The sequence below is a fragment of the Crocodylus porosus genome, unplaced genomic scaffold, assembly GCF_001723895.1.
Source record: "Crocodylus porosus isolate Cpor-Errol unplaced genomic scaffold, CroPor_comp1, whole genome shotgun sequence".
NCBI lineage: Eukaryota > Metazoa > Chordata > Crocodylia > Crocodylidae > Crocodylus > Crocodylus porosus.
The window spans coordinates 159813206-159838547 of NW_017728906.1; the positions used below are offsets into that span (position 1 = coordinate 159813206).

The 25342-nt window shown below is 45.3% G+C and overlaps 1 long non-coding RNA gene across 1 annotated transcript; it reads right to left on the bottom strand.

The window, feature by feature from the left end:
* Positions 1-5793: 5793 nt before the first annotated feature.
* Positions 5794-25114, bottom strand: LOC109306590. The gene is made up of 3 exons (XR_002100047.1): positions 25102-25114; positions 17749-17750; positions 5794-5890 (listed from the first exon to the last, which is right to left on the bottom strand). It is a non-coding gene; the product is annotated as an uncharacterized LOC109306590 (long non-coding RNA).
* Between the last annotated feature and the right edge of the window lie 228 nt (positions 25115-25342).

Genomic DNA, 25342 nt, shown 5'->3' on the forward strand with positions numbered 1-25342 from the left:
TCTTTAGCCATCCTGTATTGTTCTTCTGAAAACATGTTAAACCTGAGTGCTTGGCTTTGTGGTCTGAAAGCATTACTCTGACCCTGATGCCATTGCCAGAAATAGCAATACGATGATTCCTTAGGTGTGTGACACATAGCTCTGAAGCCCACTAACAAAGTGTGCAGTGTATCTTGCCTTTGTTGACAGGTAGCCTATTTCAAATACCAGAGGTTATTTTAGCTCACATGGAAAGATAAAAATGTAGATCTAGTAAGCATGGGTTCCAATCCTACCAGTAATCCATGTGGAGGCATTTGAGGGAAAAGGTTCTAGTACATTACTATATAAATAACTTATGCTTATACAAATACCTACTTTTACATTTTTGTTCATTTGTACTTCTCAAAGATCTATACATCTCATGATGTACATTTACAAGGAAGAAGAATTTGGGTTACATGTATACCCTGTAAAAAAAAGTGTGCCATCCATAAAAACACAAAGCAAAAACACTTCTACAAAATCAGCTCTGTAACATCACAGAGCTGATTGAAACTCCGTGGCCAGAAAAGAAGCTGAAAGTACCGTTGATGTACAGTCAGAGCACAGCAGCACCACCAGCTGTCTGAGCAGGAGCCAGCACCCCGAAGGGAATGCTTCTTGGTGGCTTCTTCTGCAGCCCCCAGCCACTTGCTGCTGGTGGTGCTTATGCTGGTGCTGCTCTTGTTACTGTCTCCCACTTGCCTGTAACATTGCTTGGTGGCAGGTAGGCAGACAGTAAACCTTCTTTGGGGATTTGTGCTGAGACAGGGGAAGTGGGACTGACAGGGGTAAGGCTAAAGAGCGGACTGGGATGACAGCATGGTCCAGTTGGGAGTTTCGGGCTGTGGGGACCCATGGTTTGGGGACAACTTGGTGCAAAACAGTTGTTTCAGCTAAGTAGGGTTGCCAACTAGGACAAGGGTTGTTTTTTTTTAATGACAATCTATAAACTTTTTACTGGCCACCAATCTTTTTACATGGTTTGAACCTAGTCTTTGTCCAGGGTCTGGCAGAAAGGTTACATTTACATTACATAAAGCAAAAATATGTCAGTAAAAATACATGATCTATAGGGACTAAAAGTATCTCCTTTCTAATAGATGCTTGCTGTATGGAATGAGGTAAATGTGGGAGAGTCTACATCCATGGTTCTATATAAAATATATTATCTTCTGTGTCTGCCAGACTCTGCAACTGTTTTCAAGGATGGGTGTAAGTCGTGTTGTTGAGGTTTTTTAACATCATATCCTTTTTATTGCCAGCTTGTTCTTCATGCATTAAAGAGAGGGTTACGTGTGCATGGTGTTATGGTGTTTTCATTTTTTAAACATCCAGGAGTGGCTTCCTCTCTGGACTGATACTCTTGGCAATACATTGGTCCAGAGAGGCAGCCACTCTTCCTCCTAGATGTTTAAAAGAAGAAAATAGCACAATACCATGCACATACAAACTCCCTTCAATGCATGAAGAACAAACTGGGAATAAGAAGGATATGATGTGACAAAAAATTAATTACTATCTAAAAAAATTAATTACTGTATAATTCATGAGTACATGTGAGTGCAGTGAAGTGCAGCCTGTGGAGCACTTGCTTGTTTGCTGACTCCTTGGTGAGACATGTACAAGGGACCTCAGGAGGCCATCTAGTCCAACCCCCTGCTCAAAGCAGAACCATTCCCAGCTAGATCATCTCAGCCAAAGCTTTGTCTACCTGGGTCTTAAAAACCTCCAAGGATAGAAATTCCACAACCTCTCAGGGTAACCTGTTTCAGTGCTTTACTACCCTCCTCATGACAGAGTTTTTCCTAATATCTATCCTTTAAAAAGGTTACTTTCCTCTTTGCTGCTGTGTGCCTCAACTTCTGTTGCTTTTATTTCAGACAAACCAAGGATCAAAAAGATGGTCAGGGATTACCTGGTTCCCTTTGTGACTCTTTAAAATTGTTTATGTGCCTTACATAGAAAATGCTGCTGTCCTCTTCCCTGCACCACTGCTTAGGTAAACATGAATGCAGGCCCTTTGGTGCATGTTGTCATCCACAAATCTGCATAGGGATTGAAATTCCAACACCTTCAATGCAAACTGTTTCAGCAAAGAGCAAACTAATGCAGTTTTGGATAGAGAAAGGGGTTTCACATTTGAAACTTGTCTCAGTTAATGCATTGCTTTAATGTAAGACAGAATCAGACCATTTTAATTTTATTGCAATGTCTTGACTAGTCTGTCTTGGTCCATAAAACAGATTTACTAGCTAAGTAAATGTCAGCTCTGATGAGACTAAGTGGTGCCAGTTCCAGTGTTTGCTTTCTTGGAGCTGCACAGTAGGGAACTTCCAAGGGCCCCCAACAGGTTTTCTCTCTATTATTCATTCTAAATTGAATAATAATTCCTCTCTTTGCTTTTTCAGTAACTTCAGGGTTTCTTCTTTTTTATTTTTGCAATTAGGAAAAGTAGTCTGAGGCCCATGTCTTTGAATAAGCTCTGATCAGTACTCAAAAATGTTCATAAGCAGAGAGGACATTTTACTTACGCACTCTCCATACATCTGAACATACCAATAGCTGGGAAATTAAGTATACTTATATGCATCTATTTATCCAGTGTGAGTGTTCAGTCACAGATTGTATGTACTAATTTAAACACAAAGATGCATATATTTTGCATATCAGCCTCCTATTCTTTATTTAGCCAAACAAGCCCAGTGTATCATTGAAGAGATGCCAACCTGACTCAGCTGAGCAACATTTTGTCCTATGAATTCATATGACATTTTCTTGTGCTGAAGCAAAGGTTTAGTAAGGCCAGAATTGAAAACTTTTTCTAGCTAAAGTAAAGGTCTGCAGTATTTTCCAATCATTTTTTTTAAATCATTGTGTCTGCTGCCATATAAACTTATAGGGCATTTTCACATATGCTCCAGGGGTGGGGAAGCAGTGCTTTAATCAGAGCGACTTCAAGAGCTGTGCTAATTAAACTCCCACCACGTATCATGTATCAACATTCTCACACTAAAAATGGGAGCAGGGGTGCTTGAATTAAAGCTCATTCAACAAGCTTTAGCTCAAGCACCCCTGCCACCATTTTTAAGTGTGGGGATGCTGATACACAAGATGCAGGAGGCTGCTGGAGCGCAGTAATTGCCACGCTGCAGCAAACTCGATGACTTGAGTATGTTCCAACATGCTGTAATTACAGCATGTCAGAGTAGCCTCTGCATTTGTGTACAGACACCCACAGAAACTACCATCACTTTATAAAACATTAATATAAAATTAAAATACCAAAAAGGTACCTGATAGGCATTGGACTGATCAAGAACAAGATAAGATGGTTAGTTGATGTCTTTGCACAAAAATGAGTCTCAAACCCTAGGTCATAGACAGCAGAGGAAATGCAGACAAGTAAAATTATACCATGAACTCTAAATGGTTGTCATCTAAACTTTCAGAGTCAGAGCGAACCGGAGGCTGAATACTGTCATTGCTTCAGCACTGGTTGAATAAGCTCCCATCTGACCCTCGAGTGACAATTCCACAGGGAAGAACACTGAGAAATGCATGAAGACAACCATTTTAATATACTCCTCTTGGACACAGACAGACCTAATGCATGGGTGTCAAAAGAAATAAAAGCTGGATGCATTTTCTTAAAAGCCTGTTTTCTCTAGACAAAAGTCAAGGACCAGCTTAGAGATAGTTTGAGAATAAAAGACCATGAGGGCTGCACATAAATTGCTGTGAGAAAATTTGTTGACTAAATTTGCATGGCACTTTCATCTCTATTGTAGTGTCACTATTCATATAAGCACATGCACAGATTTCAGATGCAGTGTCCCTTAAAGCTGTAATTATGCTATTGGTTCTCTCTCCTCTTTCCCACAACTTGAGACACTGAAATGTCACCAGTCATTCTGCTGGACACAAGTTTAGCTGCACTGCATTTACCTCACTTCCCTAGAGCTGCTGCTGCAAATACTACTGCCCTTATAGGAATCTCCCTCTGTTTGGGAAAGTGGAATTCTCTAAAGATAACTCTGTTGTTTTATTTTCATGCCTCATCATCATCTTAGGCCTTGGGGAGTACATGTCCTGAGGTTGCTACCAAACTTTGCTCTCCAACCCTGTTAATGCAGCATGCTAAAACTGCATCATAGAGAGTTCTGCACTGAAACTGATAATCCTGCAGGTGAGTAGACTGATCTAATAGGGATGGTTGATTTATTTGAGCAAAGCCTACTGCCATTAGAAACACATCTATTTTTGTAATTGGGGAGAAAGGGGTTCTGGATGGATCCCTGCTCATGTCACCAAAACTACTTTAGTAAGGTATTACTCAAGCTAATGAGCAAGGCCAGTAGAATCTCTCCTTTTTAATGTACTATTTTTTTGAGAATTTAATAAGTGTGAACTGCAAGGCTTTGTTCTGGAGGTATTCTCTCCTCCCTGCACATCAGACAGTCTGATAAACAGCATCACAGTCACCTCCTGTTGTAGTGTTGGGGATGTAGTGCGTTATGACCCATAGAACCATAGGAAAGTAAGGCTTGAAGGGACTTCACATAGTCATCTAATACAGGCCCCTGTTCAAATCAAGATCATCTTTGACTAAACCAAGTGTCTGTCCAGCCTACTCATGAAAATTTCCAGGGATGGAGATTCTACAACTTCTCTGGGTAGCCTGTTCCAGTGCTTGACCACTCATATAGTCAGAACCCTGCACCTACCCTGTCTCTAGCCAATTAGGACTCTTGTGGGAAGAGCTCCATATAACTTGTGACTTAGGGAAAAGGGGGGCGTTCTGGTTCAGCTTCATGACCTACTGATCCCAGGCTGTTTCAGGGCCTCTGCATGAGCCTCTGACATAAGCATCTATGGGAATCTGTCCAAATAATGGCAGTTCCCCAAGCAATCTCATTAGCTGTAGAGCTGCTCAGGAATTTTGCAATATTCTCTGCTGCTGCTCTGCCCTATAATACACCCATCTACCTTCCACCCCATGCAGAACATGACTTCTACACCACTTCTTGTAAGTGAGTTTTTGAAAGAGTAACCTGCATTTCTTTTATACTGTGCCCGTGCTGGGGAATTTTCTCTTGGAGGGATAAATGTTTTTGTAGTGTCCAGTCACCTTACACAATGTATATTGCTAATGTTCATAGATTTCATAGCCATAAAGGCTGGAAGGGATCTTGCAAGATCATCAGGTCCAACCCCCTGCCCAAGGGGCAGGAAGTCAGCTAGGGCCAAAGGATCCCAGCAAGATAAGGCATCCACATGTTTCTTGAAAGTGTCCAGAGTAGGTGCTTGCACCACCTCTGCAGGGAGTCTATTCCGGGCCCTGAGGACTTAGACAATAAAGAAGTTTTTCCTAAAATGGTCTTCCAGGAGTTTGTGACCATTGGACCTGGTCTTTCCTTGGGCTGCCGTGGCAAACAGACATTCTCCCAGTTCCTGATGCACACCCCTTATGTATTTATAGGCTGCCACCAAGTCACCCCTGAGCCTATGCTTCTCCAGACTGAAGAGTCCCATGACTCTCAGCCTCTCTTCATAAGGTCTGCTCTCTTGCCCTCTGATCATGAGCATGACTCTCCTCTGGACTATTTCAAGCTTCTCCACATCCTTTCTGAATTGCGGGGCCCAGAATTGGATGCAGTACTCTAGCTGCAGCCTCATCAAGGCTGGGTACAGTGGGAGGATGACTTCCTGGGTCTTGCTTGAGATACACCAGTAACAAGCCAGAGTTTTGCTTGTTTTGCTGGCTGTGATATCATATTAGTGGCTTATGTTCACCTTGTGGTCAATCATGACCCCCAAGTCTCTTTCAGTCGTGGTGCTGGCAAGGGTAGGACTGCCAAGCCTATAACTGAAACAGGTTTTTTTCTCTCAAGGTGGAGCACCTTGCATTTCTTTGTATTTAATGCCATCAGGTTTTTCATCCACCCACCTTGCGAGCCTGTCAAGGTGGTCCTGGATCACCAGCCTATCCTGAAGTCTGACTACACTTCCCCATAGTTTGGTGTCATTAGCAAACTAAGCCAGTCTGCTTCTGACACCAGAGTCCAGAGCATTTATAAATACATTAAAGAGTAAGGGTCTAAGAACGGAGCCCTTGGGGGACACCACTGGTCACTATGTGCCACGTTGATTCAGTTCCATCAAATACCGCTCTCTGGGTCTGACCTTAGAACCAGTTCCCCAGATATTGGACCATAAGGTTGTCGAGGCTGCAGTTCCCCAGTTTTGTCATGAGGGCATCATGGGACACCAGGTCAAAAGGTTTTTTGAAGTCCAAATATATGATATCAACCTCTTCTCCTTTGTCCAGGTGAGGTGTCACCTGCTCATAGAAGGTAATGGGATTGGTCAGGCAGGAGCTACCCACAACAAAGCCATGTTGGCTATCCCTCAGAACGGTGCCTTCCATTTGCCTGTCGCTAATGGTTTCTTTGATGATTTTTTCCAAGATCTTTCCAGGGATTGAAGTTAAACTGATCGGGCTGTAGTTTCCTGGATCTTCCTTCCTCCCTTTCTTGAAGATAGGCACAACATTGACCCTCTTCCAATCTTCAGGTAACTCACCTGAGCACCCCAAGTTCTTGAATATCCTCGCCAGTGGCCACACTATCATGTCAGCCAGTTCCTTTAGCATTCTTGGGTGCAATCTATCTGGGCCAGCTGATTTGTGGATGTCCAGCCTCTCAAGGTGTTCCCTCATGACATCTATGTCAATGATGGGTATATATTCACCCTTACCCTGGTGACCCTGCATCTTGTCAGGCAGGGTGGTGGTCTCTTTAGGCTGGTGAAAGGCCAATGCAAAGTAATCATTAAGGGGTTTGTTTTTTTCCTGGGTGTCAGTTATCAGCTGCCCCATTTGGTTTAGCAGGGGTCCAATGTTGCCCTTGTTTTTTTTTCTGATTTTCCACATATCTGAAGAAGGACTTTTTATTGTCCTTGATTTGTATAGCCAGTTGGAGCTCGGTTACAGCCTTGGCAATCCTAGTTCACTCCCTACAGGTGTGGACCAGTGCTGAATACTGTTTCTTAGTGATATTTCCTGTCTTCCTTCCTTTATAAGCTTCTCTTTATAAAAGTCACAGGAGGTCCCTGAGTTCCCTATTGAGCCAAGGGTTCCCAAGTCTTTTTACTACTTTTCCTATGGGCTGGAATGCACTTCCCTTGTGCTTCAAAGATCACTTCCTTAAGGAGCGACCACTCATTGTGGACTCCCCTCCTTGTCAGATCATGGCCTGTCAGGGCCTTAACAACTAGCCTCCTGAGCTTATGAAAGTTGGCTTTCCTAAAGTCAAGGACTTCTGCATTGCTGGCTGACTTGCCAGCTTTGCAACGGATAGTGAAAATGATCAGCTCATGGTCACTGTCTCCCAGCTTCCCTTCAATTCTTAGTTCACTGCCTAGATCATCCCCTTTGGCCAGTACCAGGTCCAGCAGCACCTTACCGCTTGTTGGCCCATAAACTTCTTGAAACAGGTAGAGCTCATCCATGCATGTGAGGAAGCTTTGTGACCAATCAGATTGGATGAATTCTCTTCCCATGGGATGTCCAGGTACTTGAAGTCTCCCATGACAACCATGCACCAAGAGCACGCAGCCTCAGCCAGTTCCCTAGTGACTTTGTGGTCAAACTCTTGTTACTGATTTAGAGGTCTGTAGTAGGCTTCTACCATTATATCTGCTGGGAGGAGCAGTCAGCCAGGTCTGACTGCTCATTGGGGGTTCCTGGCCGAGATACAGGACCTCCACTTAACTCAAGAGGTGCACAGTCCTCCCAGAGGGAATGCCCTGCTGGATCTGGTTCTGGCCACAGGGAATGACTTGGTGAGGGGACTCCAAGTCCTCGACCACTTGGGCGATAGCAATCATCACTTGCTGGAATTCACCATCCAGTGCAGTCAAGGGCCTGCAGCAAGGCAGTAGCCTTAGACTTTAAGAGGGCCAACTTCAATGAGCTAAGGAGATTAGTGGGAGAGGCACTAGGGTTCTGGAGAGCAGGGGAACTGGGTGCCCCTACTCAACAGGACCTTAGATGAGTGGTCGTTCCTTAAGGAGATGATACTCAGAGCCCATGGGGTGACAATCCCAACAAAAAGCAAAGGGGGGCGAGAGTGCCCAAAAGCCCCCCTAGCTCACCAAGGGCATTTGTGAATGTCTGATTGCCAAAAAGGAGGTGTAAACCCAGTAGAAGGGAGGGGCTATCACTAAAGAGGAGTATACCTCCACCGCTTGGATCTGTAGTGGGGCTGTTAGGAAAGCTAAGGCAGATATGGAGCTAGGGATAACATCAAGGATCAAGGATAACAAAAAGTCCTTTTTTAAATACATAGGGAGAATGAAGAAGGCCCCGGGTAATGTGGGGCCCCTGCAGGATATGCTTGGCAATCTGGTGGTCCCACCAGAGGAGAAAGCAGACCTCTTTAACAATTTATTTGCCTCTATTTTCTTGTGCAGGGACTGGAACTCCCCTTCTGAGATTCAGGATGCACTTGGGAGAAACTCCACCAAGCCTAGGGTCAGGGAGGACCGGGTTAGAGAACTTCTGGAGGGGCTGGACATGTTCAGATCAGCAGGTCCACATGCTCTCCATGCCAGGGTGTTGAGGGAATTGGCAGGGGTTATCATGGGGGCCCTAGCATGGCTTTTGGAGCACTTGTGGTGCTCTGGCCAGGTGCCGGATGACTGGAAGAGCCAATGTGGTCCCCATCTTTAAAAAAGGGAAGAAGGAGGACCCAGGCAACTATAGGCCCATTAGTCTTACTTCAATCCTGGGCAAGCTCTTTGAGAAGAGGAGCACATCTGTGATGGGCCAGCAGTGGGAATGATGCTCAAGGGCAACCAGCATGGCTTCACTAGGGGCAGGTCCTGTCAGACCAACCCAATTGCCTTCTATGATCAGGTCAGAAAATCATTGGATGCAGGTGTCATGGTGGATGTAGTCTTTCTGGATTTCAGGAAGGCCTTTGACACTGTCTCCTACCCCATTCTCATTAAAAAGCTACGTGGCTGTGGCACTGATGCCTACACAGTCAGATGGATTGCAAATTGGCTAAGGGATTTGTACTCAGAGAGTGGTGGTGGACAGATCATTTTCAACCTGGAGGGAAGTGGGCAGCAGGGTCCTCCAGGGCTCAGTCCTTAGGTCCACACTGTTCAATTTCTTTATTAGTGATTTGGAAGATGGGGTGAAGAGCAGCCTGTTTAAATTCACAGATGACACCAAGATTTGGGGTGAGGTGGGCATGCTAGAAGGGAAGGACAGATTACAGCAGGACCTGGACAGGTTACAGGGGTGGGAAAATGAAAATAGGATGGGATTCAATACTGACAACTGCAGGGTGCTGCACTTGGGCAGTAAGAACCAGCAGCATACCTATAGGCTGGGGAACTCCCTTCTTGAAAGCATGGTGGCAGAAAGAGATCTTGGAGTCATTACTGACTCCAAGATGAACATGGGCCGACAACGCAAGAAAATGGTCAGTAGGGCTAACCGTAACTTGTCCTGAATCCACAGATCCATCACAAGCAGGGCCAAAGAGGTGATCCTCCCCCTCTATGTGACACTGGTCAGGCCACAGCTGGAGTACGGCATCCAGTTCTGGGTGCTGCACTTCAGGAGGGATGTGGACAGCACTGAGAGGGTCCAAAGGAGGGCCACTCACATGATCCGGGGACAGCAGGGCAGACCCCATGAGGAGAAGCTATGGGAACTTAACCTGTTCAGCCTTCACAAGAGAAGGCTGAGGGGGGACCTGGTGGCCATCTATAAACTTACTAGGGGGGACTAGCAGGGTTTGTTCCCCCGAGCAACTCCTGGAGTAACAAGGAATAGCAGCTATAAGTTGCTAGAGAGTAGGTTTAGACTAGATATCCGAAGGCACTACTTCACAGTCAGGGAAACTAGGATCTGGAACCAACTGCCAAGGGAAGTGGTGATGCCCTGGGGGTCTTTAAGAGAAGGCTCGATGTTTACCTGGGGTAATTTGATCCCAGTTTCCTGTCCTGCCTAGGGCAGGGGGTCAGACTAGAAGATCTACAAGGTCCCTTCTGACCTTACAGCTATGAATCTATATCCCCTTCCCCACATTCCCCTCATAGTCTAATGCAGAGGGTCTCAAGTCACCCTCCTTGGGTGCCAGTCTCTACTTGTAGGGAAGTGTACTGCTTCTTCACATAGAGAGCTACAACCCCACCGTTTCTTTCACCACAGTCTCTCCTGTACTAGATATAGCCATCTATACCTGTGGTCCAGTCATAGATGGAGTCCCACATGGTCATCTAGCACCCTGCTTAAGGCAGGATTGTCCCTGATTAAACCGCTTCAGCCAAGTGTCTGTCTAAGATACTCTTGAAAATTTCTAAGGATGAAGGTTTCAGGACTTGTCTAGGTAGCCTGTTCCAATGCTTGGCCACTAGGGCTGTGCGAAATTTTGCTGGCAGTTTCATTTCAACACTGGTTTGGCTCGTTTTCAGCTCAAAACAGCAAAATCAAAACAAAACAGAGAGTTTTGAAATAGCCTTAAAAAAAAGCAAGGCAAGACAAAATGTTTCAAGTTTAAAGCTCAAGCTGGGCTTGCCTGCAGGGAAACAGGAACTAAAGTAAGGAGTCGGAGGGGGAAGCGGGGAAGGGGAGACAGGACTGCTCTCATTACTGACTTTGTAGTTGGCCAGGACTGTCATCCTTTCCTGAGGTCCTTTCCAATCCCAGTGCTCTGGGGGAGGGATGGAAAAACTGCATAAAAGGCAGCATTGTTGGAACTGCCCTGCTTTCTGCCTTGGTATCAGTTGAGTGAGGCTGCATCTTAACACACACACAGCGTCACCCACCCATGTCATGAGTTTGCCTGTGAGCAGCTAGAGGTGCAGGGCCCCAGAACCCAGACTTCCCCTGCATCTGTCCCCTTGACAGCTGGCAGGCTTTGTGGCTGCAGCAGGGACTAGCAGGCCTGCAGTTTTCACCCCCCTGTGCCCCAGGACAGACACAGTCCCACCAGCACATGTCATGAATTTTGCATGTCAGCAGCCAGAGGTGCAGGCCCCAGAACCCAGAAGCCCCGGCACCTATCTCCTTGACAGCTGGCAGGCTTCATGGCCTCAGCAGGGGCTAGCATGCCTGCAGTTTTCACTTTGCTGCACCTTAACACACACAGTGTTACCCATGTCATGACTTTTGCTTGTCTGCAGCTTGAGGTGTAGTTTCTCCAAACCTCTGCGCCTATCTCCTTGAAACTTGGCAGGCTTTGTGGCCTCAGCAGAGGCTAGCATGCCTGCAGTGTTGATCCTTAACACTTACACATGACATGAGTTTTTTGCTTTCAAGACTTTGAGGTGCAGTGTCCCAGAAACCCCTGCACCTATCTCCTTAAAACTTGGCAGACTTCATGCCCTCAGAAGGGACTACCATTCCTGCAAGTTTCATCCAAATAAGGCCAGAAATGACAAAGTCAAGGGCTGTTTTGAGCTTCCCCATTATAGCGTATGGGCCAAACATCGAAATAGAGTCGAAACAGCGAAACTGTTTCGACGAAACAAAACAGAGCAGATGTTTCAAATTGAAATGAAATTCAAAATGAAATGCTGCTCTGTTGAAATGTTGAAACACAAGTTGAAATGGACGGTGCCATTTTGCACAGCCCTATCGGCCACCCTTATAGTCAGAAAGCTCCTCCTAATCTGCAATCTTAATGTCCTCTGCTGCAGTGATTATACTCCAGCTGGGATGGCAGAAAGAGAGAGGGAGTAGGGAGAAGTAGTGGCAACATGGATGTAGTTTGCAAATACCTGGTCCTGGTTCAGCTCCCCACCAACCCAAAGTTGCACCCATGCCTCAGCCCGGGAGCAGAGGGCTGAAGGATGTGGTTGTAGTGTAGGCGCAGCTCCTAGATGCTTCGCTCTCAGTGAGAGCACAGCTCCCAGATGCCTGGCCCTGGCAGAGGTATAGGGAAAGCTCTGTGCCACTGATGCACCACCAAAACCACTCAGTGTGTGTTGTACCAAAGATGGTAGGTGGGAAGAAGGGGCAGTAGCCCCAGGATAGCTACTTGCTACCTGGCCTCAGCATGGGCACTGGCACAGGCACAGCAGGCCAGATCCAGTGACTCCATAGGCCAAATGCTGTCAATCTTTTGTCTACTATACCCCCAGGTGCTTCTCATCAGTACTATAGCCTATCAAGTATATACCAAGACATTTGTGGAAGCTGGTTTGTTTTCCAAGATGTGCAGTTCTCTGAAAGAGCTTCTACTTGTTTGTTCCTTGCCCCTTACTAAAGGACATTTAATTCCCACAATGGAGCTGAAGAAAATTGAAAATTGGATATCCAGTATCAAAAAGTACATTTCCCCAATGAAAAAAGAATATGGGACCTCGGAGGCCATTCACTCAGATCCATAACCCCTTCTTGGGAATAATCATGTTTCTAAAATCAGTGAAGAAGGAAGTAATGCCTGAGATTTGGTAGAGGTCATAGAGTTGGAGAACTCTAATTGATCATGTCTGCTATTTTCCACTGTCCTCACAGGTCACTAGTCTCAAATACTAATGGAAAATAGCTAAATCAAACTAAAACAACCAAAACAAAACAAACTAGGGGAACCAGGATTTCTTTAAAGACTAAGAAACAGCTTTGCTGTAACAAGCTCCATTGCTCCATGATATGCTTGAATGTTTGATATCTTATATGGACAGTGAAGAAAAATGATGGTGATGACAGCAACTCATTTTTTGATGAAATCAAGAAAATGCCTTAGGCTGAAACTTAGCATGTGAAAGCAGCCCTACTATGTCCTGATAGACAGTGCATGGAGAATCAATTAACAGTGCTTGTAACTCACTAATTCAACTGATCTAAAAGAGAGCTTTCAGAAAAGCAGGCTAACTTGAAAGACAACCAATTGAGGACAGTCATGCAAAGCTAAAGAAAGTGCACGTTTTATGATGGAAACCTAGTTTCCTTGCTTGAAGTTGAACGTCAAAGTTGGAGACTTCCCTGGGTAAGAGAACCCTATGGAAAAATAGCATTCAAAGGGCAGTCCAGATCACCATGCATATGCGGTGTGCAGTGCTGCAGACCCATCTGCAGTGCCACACATCACACAAGCTGCACATGCAGGTATTCACCGTGCTAATTTGTAGCATAGAGGAGTTTTTTTGACACTTTGAGATCCTAGTGTCAAAAAACCCTCACCTGAAAAAAGCAGGGTGGCACACATGGTGGCAGCATATGCCACTCGAAACTGGAGCCTAGATGGCCAGAATCACATTCAAGCTGCCAGCAGGCTCCACATGGTGGATCACCATCCCTGGAGCCCCAGGAAGCCCCCAGAACCCCAGATGAGGCTGCTAGGACCTGCCCAGGTGCTGGCCCCAGGCCCCCCTACCCCACCTGGTCAACTTGCCATGTGCCAGAGCACACATGCATGAGCATTTCTCAGGGACAAGTAGTAGCAGTACAACTATGTGCCACTGTTCTTTCTCCCCAGGGAAACGCATGTGCACTCATCTGGATGTGCCCAAAATAGTGCATTAATCCATTCTCTCATGAATGCCCATATTCATAATTGAATGTCAGCATCTATATATAAATAAGTAACTTGCCATTCATTTTCTTAATTTAAACATAAGAATTCCTATACTGGATCAGACCAAAGGTCCATCTAGCCTAGTAAACTGTCCCCAACAATGGCAAATACTAGATGCTTTAGAGCAATGGTTCCCAAACTCTGGCCCACAAGCCCCTTTATGAGGCCCACAACCGAGGACTGCCCCCTTGATATAGCCCTCCAGGGGCAAAACTTGGAGAACCCCTGCTTTAGAGAAACAATGTAAGAAATAGGGCATGCGTAAAGTCATCCATCCATCATCATGATCTCCTTATCCCTAGTAGCCATACATTTAGGGATGTTATGACAGATTACATCCTTAACTGATGTGTCTAATAGTTCCTGATGGATGTCTAATGTTCAGTATTTCTTTGTTTTTAAGACTTTTTAATCATTCGTTTGGGCAACAGAAGTAATACCCTGCAACTCTGGTGGCCAATTTCATACCAAGAGAACTCAAATAGCAAGTGGAACTGTCAAAAGTGAACAATTTACAAATACCTCCTGAGCTAAAATTTTATGTAACTGATTCAACGAATAATTACAAGTAATGGATACATTCACAAAAGTCAGGAGTGGTTCACAAATGACATGTGAATTGAAGAAAAATCTTTACATTTACCTGAAAACATTTTCACCATAAATAATTCATGCACTTCCCACGTAAACCTTATCCTAATGAATTTTCTTCAACACCTTAAATATCTAGAGTAACAGCAAAAATAATATTGACAGGACAATTCTCCAGGGTAGAGCTGTAGTCCTTCACAAAAGACAAAGTATTCCCCTCTGTTTTCATCTGAGACAGAAACTTCACTTGTAAAGCAGTGCCAAGATACTGTGAACCTGTTTGCTTTGGCAACTGTACTGTTGAACAACTATATGGGTATAAAAGGAGACTCCCTGAGCAACCAGGGAGCAAGCAAACAGGAGCAGCAAACAGGGCAGTTTGCAAGCAGTTCATTTGGACAAGAGGAAGAAGGGGAAGAGGAAGAGAAGCCAGGCACCAGATCCTGCTCGAGGAAGGTAACTGAGCCAGGGCTGCCTGTGTTTGTTTGGTGGGCTGTGCTTTTGGGTATGTGCTCTGAGCAGTTGGGAGTGCGTCTAGCTGGGTGATTGCTAGGTGACTGCTGTCTTACAAAAGCCCTAACAAGGGGTTGGAGCCAGTCTAGGCCCATCAGGGTATAAAAGGAGACTTTCCTGAGTGACTAGAGGCAGCAAGAAGGACAGTTTGCAAACAGTTCACAAGTCAGAAAAACTGGCATCCCTTAATGCTCCTGAACATTGACTACAAACTAATGGCCAAACTCTATTTTAGGTGGCAGTGATCCACAGGGACCAGGCGTGAATGGTGCCAGTGCAACCGACCCACAAAGCCCTGATGTAGCTGCAAGATAAGCTACAATACCAATGGGAGAGGGGCAAGAACACCACTGCTGAATCTCTACTTGGAGAAGGTGCATGACTGAGCATGCCATCACTTCCTACTGGAGATGCTGGAAAAGATGGGAGTCCCTGCAACCTTTGTTGCCTGGATAAAGGCACTGTACATGAATGTGAGCAACAGGGTACTGGTGAACAGGTCCCTGACAGCTCCAGTTGTGGTGCAGATGAGCATCAGGCAGGGCTGCCCACTCTCCCCAATCCTATTTATCTGTGCAATGGAACCACTAGCACAGTGGCTCAAGCAAGGCCCCAGCATCAGTGGCATGAAGATCCCCAGGAGCAACAAAAGTTCTTGCTTACATGGATGACCTAAGCATCATATACAGGGATAAGGTTTCAGTAGGAAGAGCACCCAGGTACATGAGCAGCAGCAGTGGCCAAGCTCAACATGAGCAAAAGCACCTGCCTACTCCTGGAGGAACTCAAGGGCCTGTGGGCCCTGGGGGTCTCTGTCCCTCATGAGTGGGTAAAAATCCTTGGGTGGAGTTTGACCCAGAGCTGACAGGACAGACAGTATGGGAAAAGATGGAGGCCAAGACCAAACAGAGACTGGGAGTATGGCAATTGCGCTGCCTGTCAATGGGGGGGTGGGGAGGGAGGGAGGGAGGGAGGAGGATTCATGGCATTGATGAGGATGGTGCTACTGCCAATGCTTCTATATATCACACTAGTCTTCCCTCCCTTGGAGCAAGTAATCCAGAGAGCCATGTGTGTTTTCTTTTGGAAGTCCACATAGAAGAAAGTGACAAGGAGCAAACTGTACAAAGCACAATGGTCCAGAGGCAGAGGAATGCCAGACGCCCTACTGTTCTTCTGGGCCAGTTACATGAGCCAGTTTTGCAAACTGGCAATGGGGGCAGAATCTAAAACAGCTCACTTGATAAAATATTTTGCAGAGCAGCTGCTGTGACAGTGGCACATATACATGATGACCAACGGGAGCCCCTGGGCCATGATGTCCCCATGGTTCTACAAGGTCCTGAAACACTTCTGGGACAAATATAAACTGCATCATGTGGCCTTTGCAACCCTGATGAACCACCGCAAAATATAGGAGATGGTAAGAGCAAGAGACATCATTTCTCCCATGGACTTACTACCTCATAACAGCTGCCAGGCTAAGTAGGAAAAAATCTTTCACAAGAACCTGCAGGAGCACAGAGACTTGACGTGGCAGGCAGCCCACCAGGCACTCCCTGTGCAGACATGGTGAAACAACACAAGGCACAGAGGTCCAGCCAACTGCCTGAGGGAAGCCTGCTGCTGGCAGGCGGAAACAATTGATCTCCTCTTCTGGGACTGCCTCTACACAGAAAGAAAGTACATCCATTCCTCCTGGTGGTGACAGGTTTCCGAACCTTGACCAAAGAGGCAGTCCTCTACAGGCACTTGACCAAACAGCGAAGGGCTCCAACAGCCTGCTTCAGCCAATTCATCTCCTGCTTCAGGTATGCCCTGTGGAAGGCCTGGAAGCTGCTCATAAATAGGCACTCAGACTCCACAGTCGCGGACCGTATTACAATAGGGCTGAGTGAAATGTACTGGTACTACAGGAAGACAGAAGAAGGCAATGGGAAAGAAATGGTAGGCTTCACCTGGAAGATAGGCAACTGGCATAGACTTTTCAGAGGCGAGCCCTCCAAAGAGAACAACGAGGAGAACAATGATAAGGACAGTGATGACTATGATGACACATACAGCAAAGAGTGAAAGTACTAGATAAACATGAGGATGATTAAGGAAGGCATGGGGGGAGGGAACTGAGGGAATCTTTATGAAACTGTGACGTTTTCAAGGGAATGGTGATGGGTGCACAGGTATGAGGGTGCACAGTGCAAACTTTGTAACAGGATTAAAATAGTTGAACTGTTAAAGTGTGTCTTTTGTCTGTCAAGTGAACCACAGTGGTCACATGACAAGTTGTTAGCGGTACAGTTATATATATATATAGTTGTTTGTATATGTAACCCGAGTGGTGGCCCAATAGTTGCCACCCCTGCCCAATATCAAGGATGGTGTGGTGAGAGTGGGGCAGGACTTCCAGCCAGCACCAATTTACTTTCCAGCTGGCCCCTGCTCCCCACAGAGCAGCCTGTGGTCCCAAGAAGATCTAACACTTAACCGATTTAACTATTTACACTTTATTTACAAAACAAGAATAATAGGAAAGGTTATTTACAAGTGAACTTAAACGGCAAAACAAACCAGAGTGCATTAGTCAACCCTTGACTCAAGAACCAGAGGTAGGGTAACTGGCAGCTTTCAGCCACTGCTGAGATGCTACCACAAAGAAGCAAGGTGGTCACCCCCAGCAGCTCCCACAGGCTTCCCAATAAGCGACAGACTGCAACAGTGTGAGCTCTTCTGGTCTGCAACAATCAAATTGTATCAAACCTCAACCCTCAAAGAGGCTGAAGGGTGACCTTCCGTGGCAACCAAAAAGGCAAGCGACAAGCAACAGAGTAGGCTCCTGCGGCAATTGGCATGACCCAAACACAAAGCTCAGGGACTCCATCCAATGACAATCAGCTGCAGAATAAGGGACAGGACTGAGTTCCCTCTGGGGCAGTCAGTGGCACAGGGTCAGCAGCACAGGCAGCTCCCAGGGGTCACTGCTCTAAACCCCTGCTCCAGATGACTGGGCAGGCACCCCACACACGGCTCACCAATCCCACTCTGAGCACTGGCCTGAACCCAAAGCTCCCATGGACCCTTGCCCTGGTGCTCTGCTGCTCCTCAGGATCCCAGTGCCTTGCCTGCTGCTGTCCCACTTCCCGAGGGAAGGTAAGGGGTATCCTCAACTCACCAGCCCAGCTCCCTGCCCCAGATAAGGATGCCGCCTGTGCTCCTGGCTGCTGCCTCTTCTCGGCAGTGGAGCAGGGGGCCGACTCCCACCCCTAGCCTCTGGGACGCCCGGCACATCCAGCACACTGCGATGGGACCTTGGGGCACCAGCTCTCTGTCCCAAACCCTGGCCGTGGCTCCGTTTCTGCTGCAGGGCTGGAGGCACAGCCGACTGCTGCTGCCTTCTTCTCCCAGGGCCTTCGAGGCTCTTCAGAGGGGTCTCTCTGCTCCCTCAGGTGGGTCAGCTCTCCCAGCTCTTCTTGGGCCTCCTGCGTCATTCCCCAGAGTCACTGCCAGCAGCCCCCACACACCGGTTCAGCTGCCACTTTTATCTCCTCCGGCAGTCCCTCCCTGGCTTGCAAACCGGCCAACCAGGGCTCAGGGTGGCTTGGCCTCCAGCTCCAGCCATCCCTCTTCCATGGGAATGAGGGGATTGAAAACCCCTTCTTTAGGCTGGCTTCTCCTTTTCCACTGGGCAGGGCTCCCCTGCTCCACCCTTGGGGTTGCTCAGCGTTCACCAGCATTGTTTTTAGCCCAGGGTAAGTATCTCAAGCCAATCTGGTGAGCCCACATTGGCAGTCTGTTGATTAACTAGAGTCCTGACCGAGGGGAGAGTTCACTAGGGACTGTGCTTGGAAACTCTCTCTCTCACCTTCCTTCACTGTAAGTCTGGTGAAAGGAAGCTGGTTAGCAGGGAAAAGGGAACTTTTGGGGACCAAGAAGCAATGATCAGGCCAGTTTTCTAGGGAAGGTCTGCTTGGAGAGGGGAACTGGATTAAGAGACCAAGAGAAATGGCTGGAGGACATCACAATGTCAGACCCATGCCACTGCCTGCTCTTCCTCTGCTTGCACTTGTCCAGGCAGGACCACTCATCGGTGAGGCTTCCATCCAGGTCCTGGTTTGGCTCTGTTGAGACTCCAGCTTGCAGGTTCCTTTCAGTGACAGCCAGATGGGGGATTGCCTGTGATATGAACAGTGCCTCTGGCAGTGTCCCTCAGGGAGCAGGCAAAAGAGGTACAGGAAGCAAGAGGCTCTGAAGCATCTTCCACCATGAGGACTTCATCAATTCAGTGCTGGAGGAGATCTCTCGGACTGTGGAGGAAGGCCTGTCAGAGGCAGTGCTAGAGAAGGAAGAGGACATGGATTCCCAGGAAGCTGGAAACTTATGATCTCTGGTAGCAAGCAGAAGTCTTTATCTCAACCTGTAGAAGTTTGCCTGGAGAACAGATACGGAGCCTTACCAAGAGAGAAGGAGAAGCACATTCCATTGGTGGAGGAAGCCATTCCGGGCATCCCCGAAGTTGGTTGGATCAAGGCCACTGCCACCAAGAGGAAGTGATGGGTGGTGATGGTTGGAGACTCTCTTCAGCAGGGGATGGAAGCATCCATCTGCCTGCCAGTCTTGGGATGTCTGCTGCTTACCCAGCGTCCAGATCTGAGATGTCACAGAAAGCTTACCAAGACTCATACAGCCCTCTGCTTCTCATTCATTTGGGTATCACTGATACTGCCAGGTGAGACCCTGAGCAGATCAAAAGTGACTACAGGGCTCTGGGTGCAAGGGTGAAGGGGACAGAGAATCAGGTGGTATTCTCCTCGATCCTTGCAGTTAAAGGAAAGGGCCTGAGCAGGAGCGGATGCATCATGAAGATCAATGCATGGCTGCATAGATCATGCCACCAGCAGGGCTTTGGCTTCTTCAACCATAGGATATTATTCCAAGAAGAAGGATTGCTAGGAAGAGACAGGATCTACCTGACAAAGAAAGGAAAGAGCATCTTCACAGACATGCTTGCAAACCTAGTAAGGAGGGCTTTAAATTATGTTCACTGGGAGATGTAGACCAAAGCCCTGAAATGAGTGTAGAAATGGGTGACCTGGACAAAGCACAAACAGGAGGGGGCAACAGTGGAGGCTTTCTCATTCTTCCTGAGAAAGTAGGGCAATCGATTGGTTACTTCAGGTGTCTATACATGAATGCATGGAGCCTGGAAAACAAGCAGAAAGAACTGAAAATACTTGTACAGTTACAGAACTGTGACATGATTGGAATAACACAGCCTTGGTGGGATAGCTCTCATGACTGGAGTATTGTTGTGGACAGGTGTAAACTGTTCAGGAAGGAGAGGAAGAGGAGTTGTGCTTTATGTAAACGGGCTGTATGATTGCTCAGAGTTCCAGTATGAAACTGGAGATAGGGCTGTTGAAAGTATCCATGTTAGGTTCAGGGGGGAGAGCAATCAGGGTTGGGAGAGCAATATAGCACTACACAGGCAATCCAGGAAGTTTTTGCAGAGTACTGGGGACAACTTCCTGGTGCAAATGCTGGTGTGGCCAACTAGGACCAGTGGTCTTCTTGACCTGTTGCTCACAAACAGGGAAGTATTGGTAGGGAATGTAGTAGTGGATGGCAACCTAGACAGCAGTGACCACACAATGGTAGTTGTGGAATTGTTTTCTGTTCCTTTGTTCATTCATGTCTCTGGGCAGAGTTCCACTGGGCAGCATCCACAGGTCCTTGATTTTGTCTAAGGGCATTGGATGCTAACCACTGTTCTCCACTCAGGAAATTATATATATATATATATATATATATAATTATAATTCTTCCTATAGTCCTTTTCATTCCTTTCACTTTTAACAAAAAATATATAAAGACCATTTTGATTACACACTAAATCTGCCTTAATTCTCATTTTTGTGGAAGTAATTTAGCTTGCTGCAGTACCTTAATTACTTCATGTACACAAAGGAATTGGCTTGCAGTCTAATATGTGCTCTTGATAGGGGAACGACAGAATTAGACAGCAGTACTGGATTCCATATTTGAAGACTTACAGATGCTGTATACAACATGGAGCTAGAAAAAAAGAACTGAATACTTCAGAGGAATCCTTCATTAGGAAAATACAGTAGATACACTGAACTGGTGGTTTTGATGCATCATTCCCGGTTATGGCCATCATGCTATGAAAATCTTTCTCTATTTGATGGAGGCAATAGCATGGTATACAGAACACTATACCCCTGGGGGTATAGAAATGCAGCTGAGCTGGATGCACGGTCTACATCCTCAAGCACTAATAGGACTATCTAAACCAGCAGCAGCTGACTTTTGCATTTGTCATGTGAAAACAATGTGCAATGGACATTATCATTTCTTTGCATTATGATAGTTGTCTCTATCCTTGCATTCTTCTCTTTTGGTCTTATTTTTGCTTTCTTATCCTGTGTTCCTCTTCATGTAATTTTAAAGTGAAAACACATGACTATAGCCCAGCCCCTGTCCATTTATTCAGCTGCACCTACTTATTCAATTTAAATTGGAAGGAGAGTTTACCAACTTTTGAAAATAAATCCTGGACCATTGCAGAGTATTGTATAAACAAAGGTCTAATTTCATTTCTATCTGGTTTTTAAAGTTGTTGGGTTTTTTTTTGGTGTGGGGGAGAAATTTACAAATGACCTTTCTGCTAGGAAAAAAAACAGAGCAGAACAAAATTAACAGGGCCCACAACAAAATCGAGAGCTTAAATTAATGGCTTCTGGCAAACTGTCAGCTAATATTAACTCTATCATTCAACACAATGTCAGTTTGAAGCGCTTCAGGATAGGGCATTTGAATGTTAGAATCCTGATTAACACTTAACATGGAATTCATTTAATCTTTCAGTTCACTTTTGTAACCCGGGACACTTGACTAGTCCTCCTTAACATTTTGGTGACTCTCCCTGGCTTTATCTTGGATGGAGAGTACCATAACAAAGACTGTACAACAGATTGCTACTAGAAAACAGGATCTTGTCTTACCTTGTATTCTGTTAGTAGAGAGCGTATTGGTGCTGAGATTGGAGAAGGCTCAAATTGAAGAGTCATGGTCTGACTGCCTTACAGCCTAGAGGTGTCCATATGATGTTGGTGTATAAAGCTAAGCAAAATCAGAGCCGCCTTATTTTGGTAGGTTCTGTACACACCCTGTACACATAGCTCAGGCTGTTCTGACCCTGAAAAGTTTTACAGTATAAACTGATCAAACAAAGGAAGCAGATGCAGGAAGGTGAATATCAGTTATTGGAATAGCCAAAAGGCTGGTCCTATAATGTATGTACTGGAGCTCACTGACTTTCACTACTGCCTCTGCAAATCTTAACTCCTGAAAATTGCACTACCTTTTTGTGCCCAGTATTCTTCCGTAGCTCAGGTTGTGTTGAGGGTTGCAGTCCTACTGGGGATTACTTTTATTAATTAATATTGATCACTTGGAAATTTCAAATCTTGACTTGGATTTTGAGCACACCTAAAGTTTAGTGTGTGATTAGGTCAGGGTTTTAGTTCAGGTCTATGTCTAATTCTTTGTGAAATGTTTTTTTTACGTGAGGATTATAAATATATATACACACATACATACATTCATACATATATATATATATATATATATATATATATATTGCCTCTGTGTGTTGACTGGGAAATTCTCAAAAAAACTGTTTTGGTGTGAAGCAATTATGTTTGGGGGAAGGCGCCACATAGTAGAAGGATAACTACAGATCTTCCTCTGCCTGGGAAACAGATACTTGCTGTCTGATTACATTTATTCCCAAATGTACTACAACCAACCTACTTCTTCCCTTCATCCCCTCTTTCTAGCTTGATCAATTGCATGAGCCCACAGACATATGCTTACAGTTTTTTTTTAAACAATGTTTTCATCTTTTCAGATTGCCTCATAGCTGGTGAGTAGGTTTCCATCAGGCACAGTAACAAAAAAATGTGCCTTGTTGTGTTGGCTTTAGTTTCTACCAAGTTTCAATACCCCATTTCTGAAATGTCATTTCTTTCATATCCCCCCGCCACTCCCCGACATGCACACACCTAAATTGAACACAGTAAAGAATCCAGTAGAGCAACTTACCAAAGGTGTCACGGTAACTCTGTGATACGATACAGCATTTAATCTGATATTAGTATTCTGTCATCTACTGTTGCCTTTTTAACTGCGGAGCCACAGACAGGGACATTCCTCTGTACTTGCCATAATTGGGTTGATCCCAGAAAGGTGGATTGTTTATTTAACTTCATGCTGTAAATCCTCCTGCCCTGATGGCTACTGGATGTCTGGCATTACAGTGAATTCTTGATCACTTAACTTTGTGGAAAACTTATACACTGTTACCGTGAGAATACGCCTCCTCAGAAGTCTCTCTCTTGACATAAAAATGTAATGCCATTGTGCTAGGATTCACTCACTAATCTGTGCTGAAGAATGGTTTCACAGCCCTTTGGATCTTTTGGCTTAATTATTATTGAATTTCAGCTTCTATATGAAAGTGTCAATGCTTTCTCACTTAAAAAACGCTGGGTAACCAAGAGATATCTATAAATTTGTTTTAGCAAACACCACATGGCCAACTCACAGTAGCATGCTACTAAGGCAGAAGATACATGCTTTCAAAGCAGAAAGAACTATGCTTGTATTACGCTGCCTTCATGAATCTACAGTGGTTGCACCTAAGGAGGAAAGCTCTGTTTCTCTTAGGGTGAAGTTACACATTACACTTGGACCATAATAAGGGAACTTAAAAATGCACCTGAACGTCAATACATGCAACTTCACCTTTAGATGTCTATCGTAGATACTGCATATACCAAAGAATATTATCCCATAGGTACTCCGTATACTGTTGAGCTGCCCAGTAACTAGGGCTTAAGCTATGTGCAACTTAGTATTTTAGTGCTGTCAGATGTTTAGACTAAAAGCACAACTGGAATGCAAAGTGTCCACAGTACAGAAAATGCCACAAAAACACTATAAATATTAAGGTCATATTTAATTATGTATTGAAAGCAATTAGGAAACTAAAAGCCACTGGTTCAGTGAAGGGTAGTCCATGACTATGTTTCCATTCTATGACTCTTGTAGGGCCCCTAACTCTTCACAGGTTATCTTAGGTACAGTATGTCTCTACAGCAGTCAAAGGTGTGACTGCAATTCATGAGCTATGCTTTATCTAGTTTTAAACTAAGTATCTTGGGTATTGATTGCATTGTAACAGAAATAGTACACAGCTCAATGTGGGCTGTAAATTGTGCCTGGGACACAAGGTGAATGACTGGATAACTCGTCTGGGCTGAACTCAGTAGTGCCACAGGTATGCTGTACCTCAGCTAGCTAGTTTAAAGCCACCTTGGACACGACAACCTGAGTTTCAATTAGAAACCTGAAGTGGAGTCTGTGGAATCTGAGCTCTGAATAATAAACCCCACTACCCAGGATGGCTAGGTGGATGGATATATCCTTATTTTTCCTCAGAGCAATGGCACAGTCCCATAGTACTGTGCCAACAGTACTGAGAAGCATTTGGGTGGCAAAATGGGTTGTTGTGCAAGGTCATTTCTTTCTATCTAAGACCTGGGGTATTTGGGTCTTACTCTGAAACTGTTCCATTTGCTGTCATCCTAACAGGGTGGTGAGTATATCCTTTTTTTCCATTTATCATTCTTGGCAGGGTCTATCTATAGGTTCAGTCTCCCTCAACCTCATGGCATATTATGTAGCTGTTGCAGCAGTTATGGAGACAACCAGCACCTCCTCACCTTTACATCAAATGCAAGGGGGACTGTTTCCAGTTTGCTTCATTCTTAGCTGAAATAAGTATGTGCATGGAAATCAGCTGGATAAAAAACAGAACCCCTGCAAAACTGAGGTGGTGGTTGGCATAATGAGGAAAGACAGCTCTCTTTAGTACTTCACCTATCAAGGGCATCTGCTGTAAAAGTGAAAGTAAATTTCTTATGGATGCTCAAAGACTCATGGTCTTAATCTCCCTGTCCTTTGCTGGTCAGAAAGTATGCCTGGTCTTATCAAATGCAGATGTAACCATAGTGATTTACAGCACCCCAACCTGATCACTGCAATTTACATGTGCACAGTTCAGATGTCAACACATTTGCTTCAGTGGCCACATGTCATATCCCAGGTCAGACTTCTTTTGGCTGGCGATGTTTACTGGGCAGCTGTATGTGGACCAATACACTGGGGCTTGTGTGCCTTCGGGTTCCACTTGATTGCAAAGTTGTTTACAGACATCATTTCTGTCTCTGGGCTCCTACTTTCTAACTGGTGTCTTCTGGAAGTGGTACCTGGCAGTCCATGAGATTCATACCACTCTTAAACTCTTTTCCAAGTTCCACCTTTGCAGACACTCTGGCCTGTAGTTTACCTTTTCAGAGACAAATACAAACTGGAGAGAAGGATATTTAAAACAATTTGTGTTGTTGAAATTAAATACATATATGCCTTTCCACCTTTATCCTCTTTCCTTCTCTTCTGAGTTTGGGTCCCTAGTCTCCTCTCTGGTACCCCATTTTTCTATGTAAGGATTCCCTTCAAAATTATAGGGTCTTCTT